Source organism: Maylandia zebra, linkage group LG16 (genome assembly GCF_041146795.1).
Source record: "Maylandia zebra isolate NMK-2024a linkage group LG16, Mzebra_GT3a, whole genome shotgun sequence".
Classification (NCBI taxonomy): Eukaryota; Metazoa; Chordata; class Actinopteri; order Cichliformes; family Cichlidae; genus Maylandia; species Maylandia zebra.
Window position 1 is genome coordinate 17,527,463 of NC_135182.1, and position 24,726 is coordinate 17,552,188.

At 38.6% G+C, this 24,726-nt stretch overlaps 3 long non-coding RNA genes across 3 annotated transcripts; all 3 read left to right on the forward strand.

Moving 5' to 3' along the window:
* The first annotated feature begins 2,034 nt into the window (after nucleotides 1-2,034).
* LOC143412923 (uncharacterized) lies at nucleotides 2,035-3,706 on the forward strand. The gene is made up of 3 exons (XR_013093429.1): nucleotides 2,035-2,874; nucleotides 2,960-3,071; nucleotides 3,152-3,706. It is a non-coding gene; the product is annotated as an uncharacterized LOC143412923 (long non-coding RNA).
* A 1,415-nt stretch (nucleotides 3,707-5,121) lies between these two features.
* On the forward strand, nucleotides 5,122-10,865 carry LOC101465080 (uncharacterized). The gene is made up of 7 exons (XR_191194.3): nucleotides 5,122-5,196; nucleotides 7,084-7,131; nucleotides 8,686-8,808; nucleotides 8,894-9,211; nucleotides 9,297-9,387; nucleotides 10,581-10,658; nucleotides 10,748-10,865. It is a non-coding gene; the product is annotated as an uncharacterized LOC101465080 (long non-coding RNA).
* A 4,945-nt stretch (nucleotides 10,866-15,810) lies between these two features.
* On the forward strand, nucleotides 15,811-23,231 carry LOC101465267 (uncharacterized). Its single transcript, XR_003024970.2, has 5 exons — nucleotides 15,811-15,903; nucleotides 15,996-16,313; nucleotides 16,398-16,488; nucleotides 21,355-21,424; nucleotides 21,520-23,231. It is a non-coding gene; the product is annotated as an uncharacterized LOC101465267 (long non-coding RNA).
* Nucleotides 23,232-24,726: the final 1,495 nt, after the last annotated feature.

The window sequence follows — 24,726 nt, forward strand, 5'->3', positions numbered from 1 at the left end:
AATAAAAACGTGCTGCTATGGATTAAGTGGGAGAATGGGGCGTCCACTAAATGCAGATTTGGTGTTTCAGTCCCCAGACTCACCTGCTAAAGTGTCACCGAGCAGATGCAGAGCACCGAGCTCCTTTTCATGGGCAGAAAAGTGAATTAAAAACATGCTGTGAAGTGTTTCGCGTAGCTGATGTTAAAGGACCTGCTGTATGTGTGCACACGGCTAGCAACATTCCCTTTGCAGATAAGATTTTCTTCATTTTCTGCATCAAAGCTCTGCAGCTCTCAGTGTCTGTGGGTGATTTTACCAACTGTGAGAGGCTAAAAGAGGAGAATCAAAGACTAAGAGAATATTTTATTCTCAATACAGTTTAGCACAGTTGTATACACCGATTTCCTGAATCTTTGCCCACAGTAGGCTCAAAACACAACGACAGAAAAACAAACAAACAAACAAACAAAAACAAAAAAAACCCCACAATATTTTTTTTCTTCTTTTCCAGAAAAATGCAGCTATTTGTACTTAAATTTAACATGGATGGAACTGAAGTTCCTCATGGCAGATTGATGTCATTTCCTCTGCCTATGCTAGTAGTCAGCAGTGTCCTTGCCTGAAGTTTAAACTATGTTTGAAAGCATGGAAAAAGGAGAGAATAAAGGGGACATTTTAACAAAGGGGCATTCACATAATATATTTCTGGATATGCTTTTAAGATATAATGACATTGAAATGTCCATTTGAACCCTGAAAGCATGTTAGATTGAATTAGGACTGAGGAGATGGGCTGCATTATGCAGAGTTCTGCATGCACACTGAGAGCTGCACACGCCCTTTCAAGGGACCATGCAGAGCTGAAGAGGAAATAATCTTTAAGAGGCTTATAAACAATTAAATATTGTTGCTCGGGTTCCACGGTGCTAAGAATTTTAAAGCAGTCCATAGTTTATAAAGTCTTCATTTTGAATGTCCTTTGATAAAACATTCCCTTGTGATTTCAATCTCCTCTTACATCTTTTCAAATTAGGCTCAACAGTCTTGCTGAGACACCAGTGAGTGAAACAGGAAATGGCTTTAAGCCATCATCGCAGACTTTTGTTGTTTCGATTCCAAAACAAGAAACGCTGCCCCATTTTTTTTTCCATGAAGTGGTGTGTTGTTGAGTTTAGAAAAATCAACAACAACAAAAGGGGCCCAGTTGTGACTCATTTTGTCAAAATGCTAAACACAAAGCAGAAAGGCAAACCGCACTGTTTTGCAAAACTGTTTTGTCTCAAGTATGTGTTAAAATTGCCTCGTTCTAAAATCTTTGTTGATCAAAAAGACACACACATACTGTCTCATGAAGAGGTTTTTCTGTCATCCAACAACACACTGATATACTTAACATATACACATATCATGTGCAGTAATAAATTGTGTGGGTGATTACAGACTTGATGAGTAATTAGGCTTACTGTGTCAAAACATTTAGCACAAGCTGGATAACATGCAGCGATTGTTCTTTAGGTGGAGCTGTTCTACACAAGCACAGTGCATTTGGTCACGGAAACATGTTAAAAACAAGAAGATAAGAAACTTGTGGCATGGCTGTTGGTGACAGATGGGCTAAGTATTTCAGACACTGCTGAGTCACTGGGATTTTCCCCACATAGCCATTTCTAAGGTTTACAGAGAATGGTCTGAGAAAAATATCCAGTGAGTTCTTTTGGCAAAATGCTTTATTGAGGTCAAAGTTTAGAGGAGAATGGACGGATAGCTTCAAGCTAATAGAACAGCAACAGTAACTAGGGTCAGAATTTGCTGTAAACAACACTTTTCTTGGTGAGGAGATTTGGCTGGATAAAGACCAGAGAAAAGATGACATGCAGACATCACATTTTTCCATTTTGTTGGTAAATATCCTTGTTTATTCGCTAACATTTCTAAAGAATAGATCAGGGGTCTCCAACTCCTGGCCTCGAGGGCTGGTGTCCTGCAGATTTTAGATATAACTGTGAGTCAACACGCCTGAGTTACATGATTGGTTCGTTACCAGGGCCCTGTTTCAGGAAGCCGGTTTAGTGGAAAAACTGAGTAAGTATACCCTGAGTTAACGAAAACTCTGGGTTTTCGGTTTCACAAAGCGAGTTCAGATGAAGCCTCAGTGAGTCACTATGACGACACACTCCGTGAAGCTAACCTGCCCCCTAGCAGGTTTACTACAACTAACCCTGACTGTCTCCGCCCCTTTGTCGGAAACCTGACAGTAGGAAGTGTCGGACATGGCGTGTCCCTTCCTTGAAGAGCCAGTAGATCGTGAAGCCCAAATTCTCCGCAGAGCTCTCCGCCGGGAGAGAGTGATCAGAGCGCGTTTGGACATTTTATCATTTCCTGATGATTTTCTGTGCGAACGTTACCGTTTCTCAGCACAATCTATAAGTTATTTGAATAACATCCTCAGGCCTAATATTACGCATGTGACACATCGCGGACATTCTCTCAGTTCTGTACATATTATTTGTATTGCACTTCGGTTTTTTGCAAACGGGAGCTTTCTGTATAATATTGGTGACGCTGAGCACGTTTCCAAGGCTACCGTCTGTCGGGCAGTCAGGAATGTTACAGTTGCACTGAAACGTCTCCTGCACTCGTTTGTGGTGTTCCCCGGTCATAGACCCACAAGATTTATCAAAGAGGGATGCCACAAAATTGCAGGTATCAGGATGACCAAAACTTAATGTATGATGTGGTGATACTTGGACTACTACTTAAATTGCACATTTATTTTCAGGGTTCCCAGGCGTGATTGGCTGTACAGATGGCACTCACATTCCAATCATTGCTCCTTCAGTAAATGAAGGAGACTATGTGAACAGGAAGTCTTTCCACAGCATTAATGTACAGGTACATAGTTCCCTGTAGCATGTCAAACTAACAAATTATTTCATCATAGTAATGGATGCTAATTTGTGTTCTCTGCACTGTGAAGATCATATGTGATGCTGCCAACATTATCACAAATGTGGAAGCCAAGTGGCCAGGCTCTGTCCATGACTCACAAATATTCCGTGAATGTACACTGAGCACAAAATTTGGACATGGTGAGTTGAGAATACTTTAAAATATATAAAGACCAATTGCTTCAGGGACATTTGAACTGAAGTGTATCCTTCTGTCTTAGGAGAGTTCACTGGCTACTTGCTTGGTGATAGGGGGTATCCATGTTTACCCTATTTGCTTACCCCTTACTCTGACCCTGAACCGGGCCCACAGCAGCGATATAATCTGGCTAATTGCAGGACAAGAGCCAGAATTGAAATGACTATCGGAATGCTTAAGGCCCGGTTCCAGTGCCTGCAAAGACTCAGGGTCACCCCAGAAAGGGCATGTGACATTATTGTGGCATGTGTGATTCTTCACAACATTGCCACAATTAGAGGAGAACACTGTCCTTCTGAACCAAACATCAGCAGTGATCCAAACCATGAACATCCTGACCCTCCCACGGACATACAAGATGGAAGTGCAGTCAGAGACACCATATGTCACAATCATTTCTTTTGACCCATCACCTCAACATGTTGAAAGAAGAATAAACAGATTTTCTGTTCAACTGGCTTTATTGGTCGCCTGTATTTCCTGTACACAAAGTATTAAAAGATGTAAACCTCATAAAGTGTCTCTGTTGCTTCCTCCTCTGTAACAGCTGTCAATGTTTCTTCATTATTTTCCTGCAGTAAAGAAATAGACAACATTGCTGTTCTACTGTAAACTCATATAATCTGTGGAGTATTACTCACAACTGCATGTTGGTCTGGCTCAACAGGAGGCTGCACCAGATGCAGTACACCATCACCATCAACTGATAGAATATGAGGTTTATACAGGTCACTTATAACTTACAAGGGACCAAATGGCAATTAACAAACATACCAAGCACCTTACACTTCATTGTCATTATGCTCTCAAAGACAACCAAGACTGAGGGAAGGCAAAATCAGTAGGAAAATAACTTCACTACAAAATAATCCATTATGGTAAAGAGTTTATCAAATGAATGAGCAGCACTGCAAAGGTCACTGTGAAGAAAGGATGTATGCACATCATGTATTATTTTGAATTTACCCCCTATGTAGGCACTTGTGTCTTGCGGGGTTATTGACTCAGAGGATGTCCCCGCAGAGATGCCTTCGGCCACAGGGCGCCCACTGTTTTGGCTGAGGGCCAACTGCTCAGCCTCTGTGAGTGGTGGTGGTGGAGGACCCCCACCTGTTTTTCGGGCCTCCGCTTTTTTTCTGTTGGCTATAACGGGCCACATTTGAGCATACAGAGTAAGCAAATATGTACTTGTAATGTGCTCAGATAATTTCAATAAGTGCTTACAGAAAGAAAATTAATGTAGCCTCTAACTGCAATTGATTTACATCGGACAAACAGACCAAGCACTGTGGCTCATAATACAATTACACCTTACCTGTTTGGACTATATTTTTATATTTCATTTTTACTTGCTGCCAGGCACGTTTGGGGCCTGTTGGGTTGCACCTGCGCTCACATCACATCACAAAATAAAATGTATAAAATAACAAATAAAATAACATATGATAAAATAACGTGTTAAATGGGTGGAAATCCCTAGATCAATGTTTAAATTAACACTCACGCATTGACTCTGTCGGCTATGTTTTGCCATGCATGCTCTCTTTCTTTTGCAGCTGTGGCTGTGTTACTTTTTTCCGCGGAATTTGCATGTTATCGGCATATGCTGCCATCAGAATTTCAAGCGCTGTAAGATACATTGACCACGCCTTCTTTCCCTCCGTCTCCATGGTGACTCGCTTAATCTGTGCTCCGCTTATCAGGGCTTTATGTATCCTCGTCCGCGCGCTTCACTTGGGGTTAAAGCAACTCCGCGTTGACTGAACTACTTGTTATCAGCCTTTCTGAAACCGAATATTCCGAGTTGGACAGTTCGGGGTTACTCAACCGTGAGTGTCGTTTTTCACTCTGAGTTTTCCAAACCGGCTTCCTGAAACAGGGCCCAGGCCTCTGGAGAACTTCAGGACATGTTGAGGAGGTCATTTAGCCATTTGAATCAGCTGTGTTGGACCAAGGACACATGTAAAACCTGCAGGACACCGGCACTCGAGGCCTGGAGTTGGAGACCCCGGAATAGATTTTTCAAGGCAGGACATTTTGTTTTCCTACAATGAGCATGGTTTCCAGGTAAGTTTATTTCCAGAACCAAACTTTACTGATACAGCAGGGGGCCCTAGGGAACAGGAAAAACCAAGGTAAATACCCAGATAAACACAGAGCTAGAAACAGGTGTGTGCCTGAATGTGATGCTGCATGTACTGCTGCAGCAATCTGGTGAACAGAGGGTGAATAAACCAGACCTTAAAAATTTCAGGTAAGTGGAGATTATCAACACCTGCTGTTGATCAAGATGCTCAACAGCAGGTATGTCAGGTGGAGAACCAGTGGGAATGCCTGTTAAGAGAGCTGGCAATCCTGGCAGAACTTATCCCCTTGCAAGAAAATGCACACTGGGTAGAAGAAAACAGAAAAGCATGAAAGAAAATCAGATAGAGGGAGGGAAAGAGAGAATTTGCTGTCCAGCACTGAAAGCAAGAGGGAACATAACAAAAAGGGCCTCAGGTGATCAGCTGAGTCAGTGTCAGATGGGACTGAAGGCAAGTTTGAAAATGTGAAGATAAAAATCTTTGTGTGTGAGGTTAGTAAGGAATGAGAACACCATCTCTGACGTTATGTGGCTACAGCAGTGCTATCAGTCATCATGCATTGTGGTTACTTCAGCGCATGAGCATGCATGGGTTTGACAAAACAGAACAAAGCACAATAGAAAACCCATAACTCTTATTGAACTGTGCATCATAAATAAAATGAGGTTCTAAAAGTGCAATGCTAGATAGATCACTCACTGGGAACATTTTTCCATGCGAAACTGCACTTTTGTGTTGAGGCTATCAAAGCCTATTACACAAAGCAAAAGATGGCTTTCTGGTATTGAACAGCAACAGCAGTTTGTACAGTTATTTACCTGAAACCATAATCTACCTGAGCGCTAACCGCATTGGAGGTTCACAATCTCTTTCTAGAAGGCAACACTGTGAAAACGGCAACATAAAAAGCTATCAGTAGAAAAAATGCAAAAATATAGTTTCCCAGAAGTGTTTGATTGATAAATTCTGCAAAAGCTGATACAGCTGTTATCAGTTGTACTACACACACGCACAAACGTACATATTTACACCAAAACAGATAAGTGTGGTGGGAAAAACAAAAGACTTTTACAGCATGTTCTGCAAGCAACTGAGAGAAGCTAACCAACAACAACAGCTCTTTCTTTCCAAGCTATTATTATAAAAACTGTCTTCTTCATAGAAGATTTAAATTCATTCACTGTGCACGTACATGTGAGAGGATCAAGCTGCGCTCAGAACAGAGAACTGAGGTATTTTCTCTTCTGATGTCTCCCCGTTTTCTGCCAGGGGCTTTCCAAGAGGCATCTCGAATATTCACGATCATCCATCAATGCCTGAAAGGGTCAGAAACTAGTCACAGTCATTGAGAATCACACACTCGCAGACACACATACACACATTTAATTATTTCCTTTTTTTTTTTTTTTTTTTTTGCTCCTGGAGTTTTGTTTAATCACAGTTTTTCTATCACATCTTTCTCTGAGGCCTGTATAAGTCAAATGTAAGCGTGAGTCATAGGCAGCTCTTATGTTTGCAGGGGTGTGTGTGAAACATGTGGGGAACAAAAATTTAAATATGCTTCCGGAAAATAAATGTACCTCACTTTGAAGTCCTCTGAAGTGATAGAAAGGTGTTTGGTGCATGTGCATGTTTATATGTGTGTTTTAGTATGTGGTTAAGGGTTAAAGGCTTCCTGTAGTAGATATCTATGTGTCGGGGGGGGGTCCTATTTTCACTGCAGGGCAACCTGCACGTGGCGAATAAAGCCTTGATTGATTGATTGATTGATTGATTGATTGCATGCTAGAGGTCTACAGAAATGGATAATTGTTCTTAAGGACTTGTGTTTCACTGAAGTATGCACAATATTGTTCTTTTTTCACAGTTGCAAATACGAGAGAGAAAGGGGGGAGGGATAAACAAAGCAAAACAGGTAATCACTACTAATCATGGTTCAGTGATGAATAGTTTGGGGATGGTTTGCTTAACCTAATGAGACAAAATTAGATGACAATAAATCATTTGCATATATATATTTTCCTGTTTTTAAGCTGAACCTGCTCTCACTTTGGCACATATGACCGGGTGCTCTGGTTGACAGCTGTTAACCATAGGCCGCAATCATTAACACAGCATTTTGGAGAAACAGGCCCAGCAAGTACACAAATAAAGTAATGCGGGAAGAACGCGCATGCGCAGTATAGCACAAACTGGAGGGCATGCGTGCAGCCAAGCAATGAGTATGTCATCAGTCATGTACTGCCTACAAAGCAATAATACTTCTTTAATTACACACACACACACACACACACACACACACACACACACACACACACACACACACACACACACTGTGTCCTGTTCATGTGCTTTCTTTGTAGTTAAGGTTGTAAGACCGGGCAGACATAAAGGAATTGAAAAGCTTCTTGGGTAGTGATGCTAAACTCTTTATCTACATTGCATTTGCTGGAATGGAAAAGTTAAAAGTACTCAAAATTAATCATTAATCAATGGATCAGTATGTGATCTATCTAAACCCGATTGCCCTGAACTTCCCCTTGCTTACTTTCAGTCTGCAGTAGAGCGAAGTTTACTATAATATCTCATTTCACACATCAAAGCCGCAAAGAAGGAAATTACACATGCTTGACACGGTTGTCATAATTTCTTCCATCAGAATTATGCCCCACACATGATGGGTGCGTTTAGAACCTCAAGACCAATATTAAACTTGTACTTAGTTTAAACTTCCATTAGCTTGATAGGTTTATATAATATAACATTTGGAGCATCTTCAACACAGATACATTTATTTAGTGAAGGGAAAACTAAGTGAGAACACTTAATTATAATTATACTCAATTTAGTTGTTACAATTTGTTGCTGAAGGGAATCATTATATAGACTCCTCAAAAAAATAAAATAACATAACTAAACATAAAGAGCACCAAGCACTGCAGGATCCCTACAAAATGACCTCCAGACCATTGGTGTGAATGTCTCTGGCTGAACAATCAGAAGCTTCATGAGTGTGGCCTGAGGGGCTGGCATCCTCTAATGGGCCTTGTGCTCACTGCCTGGTATTGTGGAGCCTGACTGACATTTGCCATAGAAGACCAGAGTTGGCAGATCCACCAGTGGTGCCCTGTGCTTTCCACAGATTAGAGCAGTATGATCCCAAGGATATGTTACAGACATGAAAGGGTCTGGAGAAGCTGTGGAGCATCACCGGTTTGGTGGTGGGTCAGTGATGGTCTAGGGAGGCATGGCCATGGTTGGGAAGCACAGACCTATACAGGCTAGACAGTGACACCCTGACTGCCATTACGTATGAAGGATGAAATCCTTGGACCCACTGTAAGACCTGACGTTGGTGCAGGGGTCCTGGGTTCCTCCTCGTACCTCGTCTCGTGTGAAAAAAGTACGCAGGCAGTTCTTAGCAATACAATAACTAACCGCTTCCTTTTCCCCTGCTGCTCTTTCTCAGATACAAATATAGCTGATCGTGAAGTTCAGTTCTCTTTCTCTCTCAGTCTGATGGTCATGATGTTTAGACTGAACCAAGCAGCACTTCTCATTCCGCTATTAGTGATGTGGCATGTCTTTGCAGGTACAGACATAATTATGTTCATCCTGTTATCGAAATTTGTCATTACCGATGACTATATTAATTGATTAACTCCTTTAAACTATAGGAATCACTAAAGACGACCGCAGAGCTTGGCTGGTGTCCTGAGGAGACTCCGTGACGCTGACTTGCAATATAAGACATAATAATGTGACCCTAGTCTCCTGGACCAACAGCAGATGTGTTTTTCAATATTCCAATGTGCTGAATCGCACCCATTCAAATTTCTCTTTTCATAGACTGAAAATAAATCGTGAGTTTCCTACAAAGCTAATTATTTTTAGTGCTCAGCCTGAAGATCCAGGACTTTATACATGTAGCATAACAGACAGAAGTGGCATATACAGCATTACATGGAGTTTATCTGTGTCTGAGCACCCCAAAGGTAGGTAGAACAAAACACAGAGCTAATCACTTCTAGTAAAGGTCAAACAAGCACTTGAAATTAATTTACTGCTGATTTTATACAGATTCCGCTTCATCGAAGTATTTTCTATACATACTCCCATCTGCAATTGGAATCATTCTATGTGGCATCACACTAGCTGTCTTTATCTGTGGGTGAGTAAAACCTTTTAACTACTTAATTGTAAGAATGAATACATGAATGTAATCGAGGATAGTTCTGAATAATCAGTACTGCTTAAGACTGGTTAGACTGATTCGATCAATAATCTCACACGCTTTGTAACATTTTGTCTTTTTTTCCCACTTTACACCAAATTAGAAATGATCATTTTTTTTATGTTGACCAGACCGTTTAGTCTCAGTTATATGTTCAGCTTTTGAAATATATTTGAAGGTTGCACCGTATTAGATAAAAGACAGAACTGGAGTGTAGTTTGGTGTTCATTAACTAAATCAGCCATCAGAGCCTTTTGATGATGTATCTTTCTATGGAGCAGAGACCGAAAGAGCTCAGAATCCATAGGTTCAGAATCAAATATTCAAATATCTGATATCTATTGTTGTAAATCAAGGTTTGGTAACTAATCCAACAAAATATGAGTCATGCAACAGGAAAGACTGCACTGTTGAATGCTGAATACATGCAAGGATTATCAGCGAGGACAAGAACTCACAGTTTATAAGTCCACAGGAGACAGAGGCAGGTACAGAACACATTATGAGAGGAAACCACAAAGGTAGGGAATGCAGGAAGTGAAAGATGAGAAATGAGAGAGAATGATGAGTACAAAATAAAACAGGAACAGAAATAATGCAAGAAAACGGAACAAAACATGCAGCCTAAAGTTTCTGCAGGGTTCTCACAAGTACTCTTTGGTGGCAGTGACTTCAGTTTTACTGAGAAAAGCATTTCCATACAACAAACTGCATTCAGACACATTTATGCTTTTTAAAAATCTGATATACTCCATCCAAGGGAGGCTTGTAGGCCCGTTTAGCTTTTGGTATTTTGTGCATGATGACCTGATGAGGACATTCAGGGAACTCGGGACTAAACAAATAACATGGAAATTAATAGACCTACCTGCACCTACCTGAGCCACAGCTAAAGAAAATCTTGAGAACACAAAGACATTAATCTGTTGTCATAACAGAGGTGCTAGAGCACGCGCATTTGTCCTGCTTATAGACATTTTGGTGGCACAAGGGGTGAGCTATACTGGGCAGATAGTTTTAATGTTGTGATTGAACAGTATTTATCAGATTTATGATGTTAAAAAATTATTACTTAATTTCTCACATTGGCAAATGTTTTGTGTTTATTGCATGCTTTGTGTTTCTTACAGTAGGATGTGCAAATTGTGATGAAGACACTGAATCAGGATCTGGTCCAGGATCAGTTTCCTCTCCAGTCAGGAGAAGAGGTCAGAAGATGGTCACTCACATGTCTCTGCCTTTATTTTCTATCTTAGAACCTGCACTGATTTTTATTTTTCTCTTTTTGTCCTTGCAGGCAGTTCTTCCTCAACCACAGGGTGGCGCTGTTTGTTGTGAAAATAAAAAGCAGAGGCATCACTATATGGAGAGGGTGAATACAATCTATGATAATGTCTAAGCAGATTAACAATCCACACAAAAAGTTTTAATGAAGGGGATTTTAAGGGGGCACCATCAGAGGGAGGACAACGGTGCTACTATAGCCAATAGAACAAATCCCTCTGCTTACACGAAGCAGCCAATTAGAAGAAGGTTTGTATTAAAGAACACGAGAAGGGAACTAAACATGTTGTTTCAGAGACAGGATGAACTGCAGGTCTACCAAATAAATAGGGATGACATGAAACTGTGAATCAGAACAAGTCGACTCCAAGTGTAACTTAAATGTTCAAGAATTTTCCTTAAAGTTTTCACGTTATGACAATAATGTATTCTCAGCTCAAGCTCGTTAATGTTTTTTCCATCTAGGTCTTCATTATAAGCTTGTTCCAGAGTGATTGTGTATATTTTTTTTATAGCGTGTGTGTGTGTGTGTGTGTGTGTGTGTGTGTGTGTGTGTGTGTGTGTGTGTGTGTGTGTGTGTGTGTGAGTGTTATTCCATCTGTAAACAAAATAACTTGAAAGAAATTCTGATAAAACCTTCACGAGTGGGGTCATGTTAACGATCCTTTAACATTTTGATTATGTCCACTGAGGCCTTCAAGGTCAACTTAATGATGATTCTTACAAGTGTAATACGTAGCTGTTTAAAACTTTGTTTATTGCTACCATTGGTTGTGTTGACAACATATAAAGGATATGAGTGAAATAGGGTCAAACTTTCATAAAAGTACTATCCCCTTAAATGTAAAAACTGCTCCCTTGGTGGAGGTTTGTGCTCCCGGAACACTTGTTGTAATAGTTATATATTACATAATGTTTTGTTTATAACTAGTTTATATCGAATTATTGTTTAAATATTATATTGATTATGATTTAATTTGTCATGTGCTTAAACTTCATGCATCGTTAAATGAACGGCTTTTTTGTCCCCTGCAAGTAACCACTTCCTGTTCTTGGCATCACCTTGAAAAGCACACATAGAAGTGAAGCTTCACTTTGTCTGTCTGTAATCATGTTTGATCCAGATCAATCAGACATTCTCTTTAATTCATGCTTAGCTGTGTGCCATGTCCTCACAGGTACAGCACAAGTTTTTGATGCACATTTTCCGAGTTTAGTAACAGAATTTGTTTTCATTGAAAGCACACGGTGCACACTGTGCTTTGCCTGTGAGGTAGGAGAAAGGTGATTAGAGCTCGATCTGCAGCCACACAATACGATTAAAGAACTTCCTCTGTCTTTAGTGTACCTGATGCTGTAGTGGACTTGTTTCTGAGAATAATAACAAACACTGTGATCTATTGATAAAATGAACATTAATTGGAATCGATTACAACACCTAGTAGAAGAAAAATGACATGTTTATATTTAGCATACCTGTGATTCACGATGAGGCTATAATAACTAAAATATACTGATAGTGTTTTTCTCCAACACCTTTGAAAAGTGTGAATTTCCTGTTTGTACTCTTTCTTTGCAGTGTGAGACCCTGTGTGTGGGCAGAAATAAAGGAAACGAGAAGCACCTTCTGTACTGCTAGACCCTTGTTCTGCATGTGTGGTGGATAGACAAAAGTCATTTTTGTATGTCATGCAGGCTGTTACTCATAACACATAGTTTCCTAATTAGTGAGTCATTTTGGGATCTGATTAGACTTTTCAAACGGGTTCAGTTATTTATTAGGTTTTGCATTATCTAACACCATTTCCATTGAACATATAAGGTTTTTAAAAACATTTTCTTTCCTCACTTTAAACCTGCAGTAGAGCAGAATGCACGATAAGGTGTCATTTTCCACAGCAAGGCCACAAAGATGGAAATCATACGTTGAAGAGTGTTACGCACGCACGCACGCACACACGCACACTTGCATTCAAACACATATACAATGTTTAACATTATTTTGAAAATCTAGAAAACCTCAGTTTTATTGCGAATATACAACTTAACTGACCACTATTAGCTGGCCACTTTATTAGGTACACCTTGTTAGTATCAGATTAGATGGTAATTTTTGTTTCAGAGCTAATCTAATTCTTCATGGCAACAGGGGTGATGGGCTTTTGGTTGAACATGATAGCATATTTGTGCGGATTTGTAAGCTCCTTGATGTGACTTTACCATCCCACCACATCTTAAAAGTGCTCTGGTCAACAGACATGCTAACTGTTCAGTTCAGTTTCAGTTTCAGTTTTATTTGTCATATGCAAGTTAGCACAGGGTCAACATCGCAATGAAATGTATTTGACGAGCAGAAGACAGTCACTCAGTAGAATGGTACAGTAGAAAAAAATAAAATAAATTAATAAAAAATAAATAGAAAAATAGTAAAGAGCAAAATATTAATAAAATGTAGTAAAGGAAAAGGATTTTCAGTTAACTGACTAAATATATATATATGTGTGTATATATATATAAATATATGTACACACTAGTGATTAACTAAAGAAAATCTTAAATAGGAATGGGGGGGGCAGATGGGATATTGCACAGAAATAAGCAGCAGTACAAACTAAACAGTACAAAAGTTTTTGTTTTTTATGGCAGTTGTTACAGTATTGCACTTTTTTTAAAATATAAATATCAATAAAGTGGAGTGACCAGTGCAGATTAAACAGAGTACTTGTGAAGCTGCAGGGTAGCTTCTGAGTGCGTCCTGTGGAGTTGTTGTGTGTGTTTAAGTGTTGTGGTGTCGTATGGCTTGATGGTAGAAACTGTTTTTAAGTCTTGTAGTCCGAGCCGACAGGCTCCTGTAACGTCTGCCAGATGGTAACAAGGAGAAGAGCTGATGTGCTGGGTGGCTGTCGTCCTTGATGATGCTGTGTGCTTTATGGAGGCATCGCTGAAGATAAATGTCCTGAATGGCAGGAAGTCTCAAATGCCCTTCACAGGAAGCTCCACAAGAAGCTGTGGAGGGCATTTGGTACCTTGAACACATTTTCATGTTTAAAAAAAAAGTTTGACAAGATTTGGACTTGGTGCGTTACCCTGCTGGAAGCCGGCACCAGAAATTGGGTACGCTGTGGTCATAAAGGGGTGGACAAAAAATACTCATCTTGGCTGTGGACATTTCGCTCAGTTTTTACAAAGACCCTCCCACCATTACAACACCAGCAGCCTTCCTCAGCCAACTGCTGATAAAGGCAGCACGGATCCACCATGTTATAGCCACCACCATAAAGTATCCATTATTATTTGGATATAACAGCAATAGAGACTCATCAGGAAACATTTCACCAATCTTTGGATGCCCAGCTGTGGTGAGCCAGTACTAACTGTTGCCTCAGTTTCCTGTTCTTAGTTAACAGGAGTGAAAACTGGTGTGATCTGTAGCCCATCTACTTCAAAGTTTGACATATCATGTGCTCAGAGATGCTCTTCTGCATAACTCAGCTGTAATCAACGGTTATTTGAGTTAATGTTTCCGTCCCATCAGCTTATAGCAATGTGGCTATTCACCTCAGACCTGTGGGACACAGCTTTCTTAATTTCACACACTAAGTTTATGAAATTTGTTTTTGTTTTTCAAATGCATTACCAAAAAAACAAACAAACAACATACAAAAACCATAAAAACAAAAAAGTTTGAGGTGGTAACCAGAGTGTCAATAGTGGGACAATATGTGTGATTGTGTAAAGAGACTTATGTCACTGACATCACCAGGGTTTCTAATGAAACAGTTTTTAATTCAGTTATCAAACAAAGCTTAAGGGGAGCATTATACACAGCAAGAGGAGGTGTGTTTGACTCTTGCAACTGTGGTTTTACACTCTACATTTAACACCTGAAAGGTGTTGCTAAGGTTTAGCTATTGTGCTCTGAAAACATTCACATTCTCACCAGAACCCGTGCACCATAAAAATCATCGTTATCATCAAATCCTCACAGTGAAGGACAGAAAAAAAATCTCTTGTGTTTATACTAATCACTATAAGGCAGTGTTACTAATCTTATCTCATATATTTAGGTATCTGAAACACCTGGAAAGTGCTAAGATATTATTATTGGTCACTACTTTTACTCTGCAGAAAGAATTATGATGAGGACACTGAAGCAGGATCAGTTTCCCTCAGGAGAAGAGAACAGAAGATGTTTGTCATGTTATAGGCAGCAACTCTCTCAACCACAGGGTGGCACTGCTTGTTGTAAAAATAACAAACACACCAGTGAGGTGGCAGGCTGAATTCAATCTATGATGTTTAAGCAGATCCTTTTAGACATTATCGCTGACATTATCAGTTAGAGCCTGAAAGGTCCTGATAACGTTTAGTTATTTAGCTCTCAAAACATTCACATTTTCACCAGAACACGTGCAACACAGCAAAAGCAGAAAGTCAGGAAGTCACTACACAAGAACAGTTTGTTCAAAATCACACAGTCCTGAGATGAAATGTCATCAGTCAGCTGCTAATGAATATTTATACATGACTGTTAATAGAAAACATATTAATGTTAATAATAATTCTTTATTGAGTCACGTAACAGTGAACTATTGATTATGACATATCTAAATGTCTTCCATAAAAATGACCTGCTGTTGTTAATTGTTCTACTTCACAGTCATAAAGCAGAACAATCACAGTTGTGTCACAAACTGAGCAATGCAAGAAAATCATTGCAGGTCCAGTTTTTATCTGGTGGGTAAAGACTGATTAACAATGCAGATGCAGTTTTAGCAGTTGAAAAATGCTCCTTTACTCAGGTGCAGCTTATATTTTCCATTTATGACATGAGTGACTAAATTACAAGAGGAAATTAATTGCAATATAATTGTGTTAAGTTTCTGGAAGAAATATACTTCAGTTGTGACAATTCTGAATCATTGCATACATTACTTAAATGTAAATTATCGCTTCAACAAATGGTGATACATTCACATACATTAGTTCAGAGCTCAACTCTACAGCAAGTAACCACTTCCTTTTTTTGCGGCTCCTCCTCAGATATCAATACAGCTGACGGTGAAGTTCAGGTCTGTTTCTCTCTCTGTCTGATGATCACGATGTTCACTATAAATCGAGCAGCACTGCTCTTCGTTCAGCTGTTAGTGATGTGGGATGTCTTTGCAGGTAAAGAGCACATTTGTGTTTGAGATTCACTTTTTTACAGATGAAGTGCAGATAGAATTTTATATTGAATGATTGTCTCCTTTAAACTATAGAGATCGTTAAAAACGACCACAGAGCTGTGCTGGTGTCCCGAGGAGACTCAGTGACGCTGACTTGCAACATATCCAAGACAAATGCAACACTGATCACCTGGACTAACAAAAGATCTGTTTTTCATTATTCCATTGAGCTGAATCGCACCTATTCAAATTTCTCATTGCATAGACTGAAAATAAATCACGAGTTTCCTACAAAGCTCGTTATTTTTAGCGCTCAGCCTGAAGATGAAGGACTTTATACATGTAACATAACAGGCAAACGTGGCCTACACAGCTTTACATGGAATTTGACTGTGTCTGAGAACCCCAAAGGTAGGTAGACAAAAAGCAGATCCAGTCAATTCTAGCAAAGGTCAACCAAGCATTTTAAATTAATTCACTGCTGTTTTGATACAGAATCCACTTCATCAAAGTATTTTCTATACATACTCCCACCTGCAATTGGATTCCTTCTGTGTTGCATCACACTGGCTGTGTTTCTCTACAGGTGAGTAAAACCTTTTTATCTTCATAATGAATGAGATTATTTTTTGTTTGTCTGTAGAAGTGTTCTCAGTACATATATGACTGATTGGATTATAAAGCACTATTTTCTATTTTCTATTTCCTACATTGAAAGTGTTTAAAGTTTGTTTTAAATAAGTAAAGAGGGAAATAGAAATGTGATATTGTGGCTTATACCATTGCGTTCATAGATGTGATGATTAATATTGTCATATTTCTATGATGTTTTTAAAGCAAATCATTACATTAGTGATCACAGGCTCAGTGCCTCATTGCACAAAGCTCAGATCTTTTTCATTGCTAAATGCAAGTTTTTATTTAATAAGATGATGTATTATTATCTATCTTTGAAAACTTCAAGGATGAAAGAGCTCAGACTTTTTTTTTCACTACTTCTGTAAGCACCGCAAACCTGCTCTGAATTTAAAGTTGTGAATCAGCCCGCTGTGCTTTCTTGCAGGGGGGCTATTGTTATATACAACAAGGCAAAAAGTGACAATGACAGTAGTAAAGAACTGGCTAAAAGTGGTTAGAGTCAAAGCTGTCATTCACTTTTCTCTGAGGCAACCCTTCGCCAACATGTACATTTACATCCTACAACTACAAAAGAATGCAAGCTGAACTCATTCTGTACAAATTCATCATACATTTGGAAAAAAACCCCATTAAAATAACAAAGAAGACGTCGTCCCACTAAACACTGGATGTTTTATAGACGTGCACTTTTGTTTTAGCTCAAGAGCTTGCGTCATCTTGGAGATGTCCGCTAATCGCTCTGCATTCCTTCATACATAACTGTTATGATCAATCCCATTTCAGAAAGTGTTATACTTTTCTAGATCATTTTCCAATAACTTCCTAGCCTGTAGGAAACATGCCCTCCACCCTCTGGAAACATGGGACTACAGAAGCAGTATAAAAATAAGATCTGTCCACAACGACCACATTTGGACTATAAATAGCCTGTACATGGCGGGCCTACGGACATCAACATCAGACATTACAAAACAACCCCTTCAGTGTGTATCAAAATTTGACGTCCAAAAATGACATATGAAAAACGTGACTCCAATATCACTTTGCATAGTGGGTTAGGGTTAGGTCTTGATCCCAGAGGTTATATGGGGTCTCATGTGTATGTTGTCTCTGTTTGGAGAATACAATCTTTGAGTCCTTCCATTCATGTAGATTTTCACATGGGTGGGGTAATACAGGAATACAGGAAGTGAAAGATCAAAAATGAGAGCCAATGAGGAGTACAAAATAAAACAGGAACAGAAAATAAACACACTAAAAATGCACAATGGTTTCATACTTCAGTGGCAGTGACCTCAATTTTACTGCATACCTATACAACAAACTGCATTCACTCGTGTATACTATGCTTAAAAATCTAATATAATTTGTGATTATTGATGCATGCACAGTAATTTGGAGTTCAGTATTTTGCTCAAAGACAACTTCACATGTGGACTGAGGGAACTCTAGATCAAACAATAAACCTGTGAATTAGTAGACTGCCCACTCTCCTAATTCACAGGCTGCTCTGAAGAACATCTTGAGAACTCAATCAAGAACCTCAGATATTCAACCTTAAAACCTCCTCAGATCTGTATCAGATTGAGGACTGAGGTAGCAGAACAAGCTGAATTATTCTGTTTTATGAATGTTTTGGTGGACAAACGGGATCGAAACAATGCTGAGCAGGTGGTTTTAATATTGTGTGTGAGTAATGTCTATCGTACTTTCATTGTGTTAAATAAATTACACCGTTCAAATACTGCAACACACACACACACACACACACACACACACACACACACACACATATATATATATATATATATATATATATATATATATATATATATATATATATATATATATACATATATATTTGGCCACCCTTGATGTTTTATTGATTTGAATACATTTAGCACTAATTATTGGAACATAAAATTTGTTTGGTAAGCTCATTGGCCCTTGACCTGCATACACAGGTGAATCCAGTCATGAGAAAGCGTATTTAAGGTGGCCAATTGCAAGTTTTTCTCCTCTTTGCGTCTTCTCTGAAGAGTGGGTACATGGGAGCCTAAAACAACTCTCAAATGACCTGAAAACAGAGACTGCTCAACATCATGGTTTAGGGGAAGTATACAAAAAGCTATCTCAGAGATTTCAGCTGTCAGTTTCCACTATGAGGAACATATTGAGGAAATGGAAGACCACAGGCACAGTTCTAGTTAAGGCTGGAAGTGACAGGTCAAGAAAAATCTTAGATAAGTAGAGGCGAAGGATCGTGAGAGTCAACCCACAGACCAGCTCCAAAGACCTACAACATCATCTTGCTTCAGATGGTGTCACTGTGCAAGCCAGTGACACAAGCCAGCTTCATTTTGGAATAAGGGGCTGTGGACTGATGAAACTAAAATTGAGTTATTTGGACATAACAAGAGGCGGTATGCATGGTGGAAACAGAACACAGCATTCCTAGAGAAACACTTGCTACCCACAGTAAAATGTGGTGGCGGTTCCATCATGCTGTGGGGCTGAAGTGCAGGTACTGGGAATCTTGCTAAAGTTGGGTTGCATTCCAGTCAGTATCAGCAGGTTCTTGAAAATCTACTAAGACGTTCAGGCAGAGGATCAAGTACAACATTCTGGAATGGCCATCTCAGTCCCCAGACCTGAATATTATTGAAAATCTATGGTGTGACCTAAAGCGGGCTGTCCATGCTCAGAAACCATCAAACCTGAGTGAACTGGAGATGTTTCGTAAAGACGAAAGGTCCAAAATCCATTCAACCAGAATCCAGACTCTCATTGGAAGCTATAGGAAGTGTTTAGAGGCTGTTATTTCTGTAAAAGGAACATCTACTTACTTAATACTTAAGCTACTGTGTACTTCACACACATGGAGAGATGCCAAACTGCCTTTCATTGTTCTTGTAACAGTGACAATAAAATATCATTGTGTTCATCTGCTACATGATATATTTAAATGAAATTGCTGATCCAAATAGGCAGTGATTTACGAAGGAAAATTATCAAGGGTGCCCAAACTTTTGCATACCACTGTAAGTCCAAAATGCAGTAGGAAGACGTATGTACTTACTTATTAATCCCTACCCCACGCTCAACACTCTATTGAATCAACATATTCGATGTTACCCCAACTTCCCCTCATCACTAGCCCCACACAATAAAGACAGGCTGAAGGACATGTATAACCATAGCTACAGTGATAGATATAATTCAGATACAATTTAGCATAGTTATATATACTATCTTCATCAGCTTTATCAGTTTCATATTCTTCCAAAAGCACGTTTCAAAACATCTTTATGAACGGACTAATGCTTGAACATTGCTGTACCCACAGGAAAACTGTTCCACAGTTTTACTCCACAAATGGTAATACAAAAGGTTTTAACTCTTGTCTGTGCTTTAAGAGTCTTCAAATTAAATGTTCCCCTCAAATCATAGTCCTCTTCTCTGTCAAAAAACATCCTTTGTACATTTCCCGGTAACATATTATATCTGGCTTTGTACATAATCTCTGCTGTTTTTTATTTTATAAGATCCATAAGCCTCAGGATTTTCAATTTTAAGAACATAATGTTAGTGTAGTCTCTAAATCCTACTTTAGTAATCATCCCGATTGCTTTTTTCGGAGTTTTACATAATGTTATCTATTTGTTATCTATTATCACACCCAGAAATTTTGTATGAGAAACTTGCTCCACTTCAACATTATTTATCAACAATTTGCTCCAGCATCTCTTTTACAATTTCCAAATAACACAAATGTAGTTTTATTCAAGTTTAGCAATAACTTATTGCTATCAAACCACATTTTCAGTTTAATTATTTCTTGTGTGACAATTTCCAAAATCCGTGAATTCTCTCCAGCACAAAAAATATTTGTATCATCTGCAAATAAAGCAAACTGTAATATATCAGATGTTTTACATATATCATTGATGTACAGGATAAACAGTTTTGGTCCCAATACTGACCCCTGTGGAACGCCACAAACACTGTCCAGGCACTCTTATTGATATTCACCAATCTTCACAAATTGTTTGTTTGTCTATCAAATAATAAGCTTTTTTTTTTTTAGGTCAACAAAAACTCCAACTGTGCATTTTCTTTGAACTATATTATTAATGATATTTTCAATTAGTTCAGTTAATGCCGTGGATGTTGATCTGTTTGGTCTGAAACCATACTGACTGTCCATTATTACTTGATGTTTATCAATGAATTTGTCAAGTCTGTTAATGAAAACTTTTTCCAGTATTTTTGAAAATTGTGAAAGTAGAGAAACAGGCTTGTAATTTATGAACTGGTGGTATTACTTTAGCTATTTTCATTTGTATTGGGAATATTATATCCTGTTATAACAGGATGTTCCAAAATTCAACCCTATTATTGCAATAACCACAATAATAACAATACTTAAAGAACTGGGATGTGTCAGTAATGGGACTGAAAAACACAATAACTGTATACGCAACTGTTTACATTCACTTTCAAAGACAATTTTCACATTTTTCTTTGCTATGAACTGTCAGATTATGTATTGTGCGATTAAAAGTGTGTGTCATACATATCACCCATAATTCATACCTCTAATTTGGTAAATATCAAAAAGCAGCAACAGATATTTATAATTTTCACTATAAATAATCCACTATCAGAAAATTTTCAAAGGAAGGAAACAAAAAAAAAAGAATATGTTTTGTGTTTATTCTAGTCATTATGAGGCAGTGTTTACTCATCCTATCTTACTGAAACACCGGGCGGTGTTCTAAGATTTTATTATTGGTCACTTCTTTTTTTGCAGAAAAAGCATGATGATGAAACTAAATCAGGATGCCGTCCAGGATCAGATTCCTCCTCAGTCAGGAGAAGAGGTCAGAAGATTGTTGCCATCTTTAACACTGTCACATGCCTCTGCCTTTGTACAGTCTGTACTTTGTCTTCATAGACATCTCTCCCTCAACCACAGGGTGGCAGCACTAATTGCAAAAACAACAGACAGAGGAGTCAGTATATGGAGAGACTGAATTCAATCTATGATCACTTCAATCTATGATCAACTGAAAAACCTTCCAGTTCCTGACAGACATGAACAGTGTCAGAGCAGAAACTAAAAGGGAACGCGATCAGAGGCAGGACACCCGGGCTATAATACCCTCAGCTTCAGCTCAGACAAATGACTCTGCCTGTGAGCGCAGCAGTTCCAACCATCCATCACCATCCAGGGAGCTTTTATATCTCAAGGATCTTTGCTGTAACAACTTTGAGAGCACTTAGTTTGACAGAAGTGCTTTTCTTCATCTGTGAGTATAAGACCAGGTTCATGAACCTATGTACTGTCAACCTATTGACTGACTATAAGAAAGCCTATGACTCACACAGATCCTGGAATGCCTAGAAATACAAGAACAACAGGACCCTAAGAGCCTTCATCAGGAATTCAATGGGGATGTGGTGAACAATGCTAGAGGCCAACTTGAAGCCAAGTGCGTGGTCAAGTGTGGGATTTACCAGAGAGATGCACTGTCCCCACTGCTGTTCTGCATAGGCCTGAACCCCCTTAGCCAGATCATCAACAAGACTGGCTAGGGATATCAACTACACAATCAAGCAATCATTAGCCACCACAACTATATGGATGACATCAAGCTGTATGCCAAGAGTGAACGAGACATAGACTCACTGATCCATACCACTAGGATATACAGCAATGACACTGTGATGTCATACTGACTGGAGAAGTGTAGTGAGATGGTAACAAAGAGAGGGAAAGCAGAACTGAGCGAACTGCACTGGCAGAAGGCAACAATGCAGACATCAAGGACAGCTACAAGTCCATCCATACCATGCATGGAGGGTTTCACCATATCCTGGGATTGTGCACTAAGCAGAATGAAGGAGACTAGTGAGTGTCAGAGTCATTATTGCTTTACTTTGCAGAAAAATAATGATAAGGACACTGAATCAGGATCAGTTTCTCCCTCAGTCAAGAGAAGAGATCAGAAGATCGTCATCATCTTTAATACTCTCAAATTTTGTCTACCAAATTTTATTTTAGCCTTTTGTCTGTATAGGTAAGTATATTTATTTATACATGATTTGAAGTTCTCTGAACCATTTTCCAACAAAAGACACTCAGGAAATTCAGACCTCCACCAAGGCAGGTCACTCTCTGTGCAGGATTTTAGGGAATAGTGTTGTAATTTGTGTTCATTATTTTGTTTTCTTTGTTGCTTTTAAGCATTTTAAAGAAGTTTCACTGCAGAAATAATTAAGTGTAAAGTGCAGACGTTTGCTGTTTGCCCCACAGAAATACTTTTTAATATGTGTGCCATAATTTTGAGTATAATAATAATAATAATAATAATTTTTTATTGTTCATTAATGTGGATGTAGCGGATGTTTGTTTAGTAAAATGTCCTTAAATATTTAGTAATAATTAGCAAATGAACAAACGTTTTCTATGTTAATGAACATTTTTGGAGTTTAGCTATTCTGTTTTTACATTTTGTATTTTTGTATTGATTTTTTTATTTTGTCTTTACATCAGAGAGTGGTACAGAGCTGTGTTGTTGTCAACAAGACACTTGGTGATGTTGACTTGCAGCATATCCAATAAAAAAAAGATAAAACAATAATCTCTTGGATTTTCAATATTTCCTTCTGCTAGAATCACTGCACATAAACAGCGGTTATAGTTGTTTGGCCTGCAGCATTCACACTACCCCCCTAAATGTACTTGAAATGAGAGGAGAATTAAACACAGAATTAATTTGACTGCAATCTGCTATCTACTGACATCTAGTGGTGAGATTACAGCTACACACTGTACCTTAAATCAACCTCCCAGTTTTTAAGTGACTGTTTAAGACTGACATATTATATTATTTGTATGTTGAAATATTATGTGATTAAACTTCATGAACCCTTAAATTTATTTTATTCACTGAAGACATTTATACATGGTGCAGCACGGTGGCACGGTTGTTAGCACTGTTGCCGCACAGCAAAAAGGTCCTGAGTTCAACTCCACCATGAGGCCGGGGTCTTTCTGTGTGGAGTTTGCATGTTCTCCCCGTGTTTGCGTGGGTTCCCTCCGGGTACTCCGGCTTCCTCCCACTGTCCAAAGACATGCAGCTTGTGGGGATAGGTTAATTGGATAATCCAAAATTACTACTAGGTGTGAATGTGAGTATGAATGGTTGCCTGTCCCTGTGTGTTGGCCCTGCGACAGACTGGCGACCTGTCCAGGGTGTAACCCGCCTCTCGCCCTATGACAGCTGGATAAGCAGAAGCGAATGGATGGATGGAATGGACATTTATACATGCGACATTACAAGTGACCTACAGTTCTTCATCGCTTCTAATTTTATACAGAAACCATTTCATCAAAGTATTTTCTATACAGACTCCCACCTACAATTGGATTGCTTATTGAAAAGGATGATTCTTGAAATTGTGTCCAACCGAGATACACTGTTAATCACTGTGACATTTAATAGATACTAATCCAGCCTTTCAACTTTTTATTTGATCAAATTTCTGCTCACTGAGTACCAATTTTATTCTTTTTTTTAGTAAATCTCTCTAAATCTGAGCACTTTATATTTTATTAATATGACTGAACTTGATCCTCACTTAACTGCTTAAGTTATGCTACAGGTAAAATGTGCTTTTTAAGAAAAGCAATCCATAGTTTAAAATAAGTTTGATAAACATACACATTAGTATATTAACATACATAGTGGCATATTTTCAAACTTGATCTGTAAGATTCTTTCTTATGAACGACATTTGAATGCATAAATGTAGAATATATATGAATATATGTAACAAGTGGAACATGTAATGTTTTTAAATAGCCAGCAGATTGTGACAGTTGATTATATTTATATTATTAAGTTGACAAGTTGGTTAGTGATAACTGGATAAATGTGATTTAAAAGGTGGCCTTTAACCTTTGTGTGTCTAAGATGAATACCTGGGATTTACAGAACGAGATGTTTATTATTAGTGGTTTTTAACATCACAAAAATGTGATGACTCAGTTTAAACAATCTGAGAAGCATTTTATGTGAAGTATATTGAGTTAATATTTTGTGAAAGATTTAAAAGAAATCCAACTGTACAATGAAATAAAAATTCTAATAAATAAAATGTGTGATTGAGTGCAGAC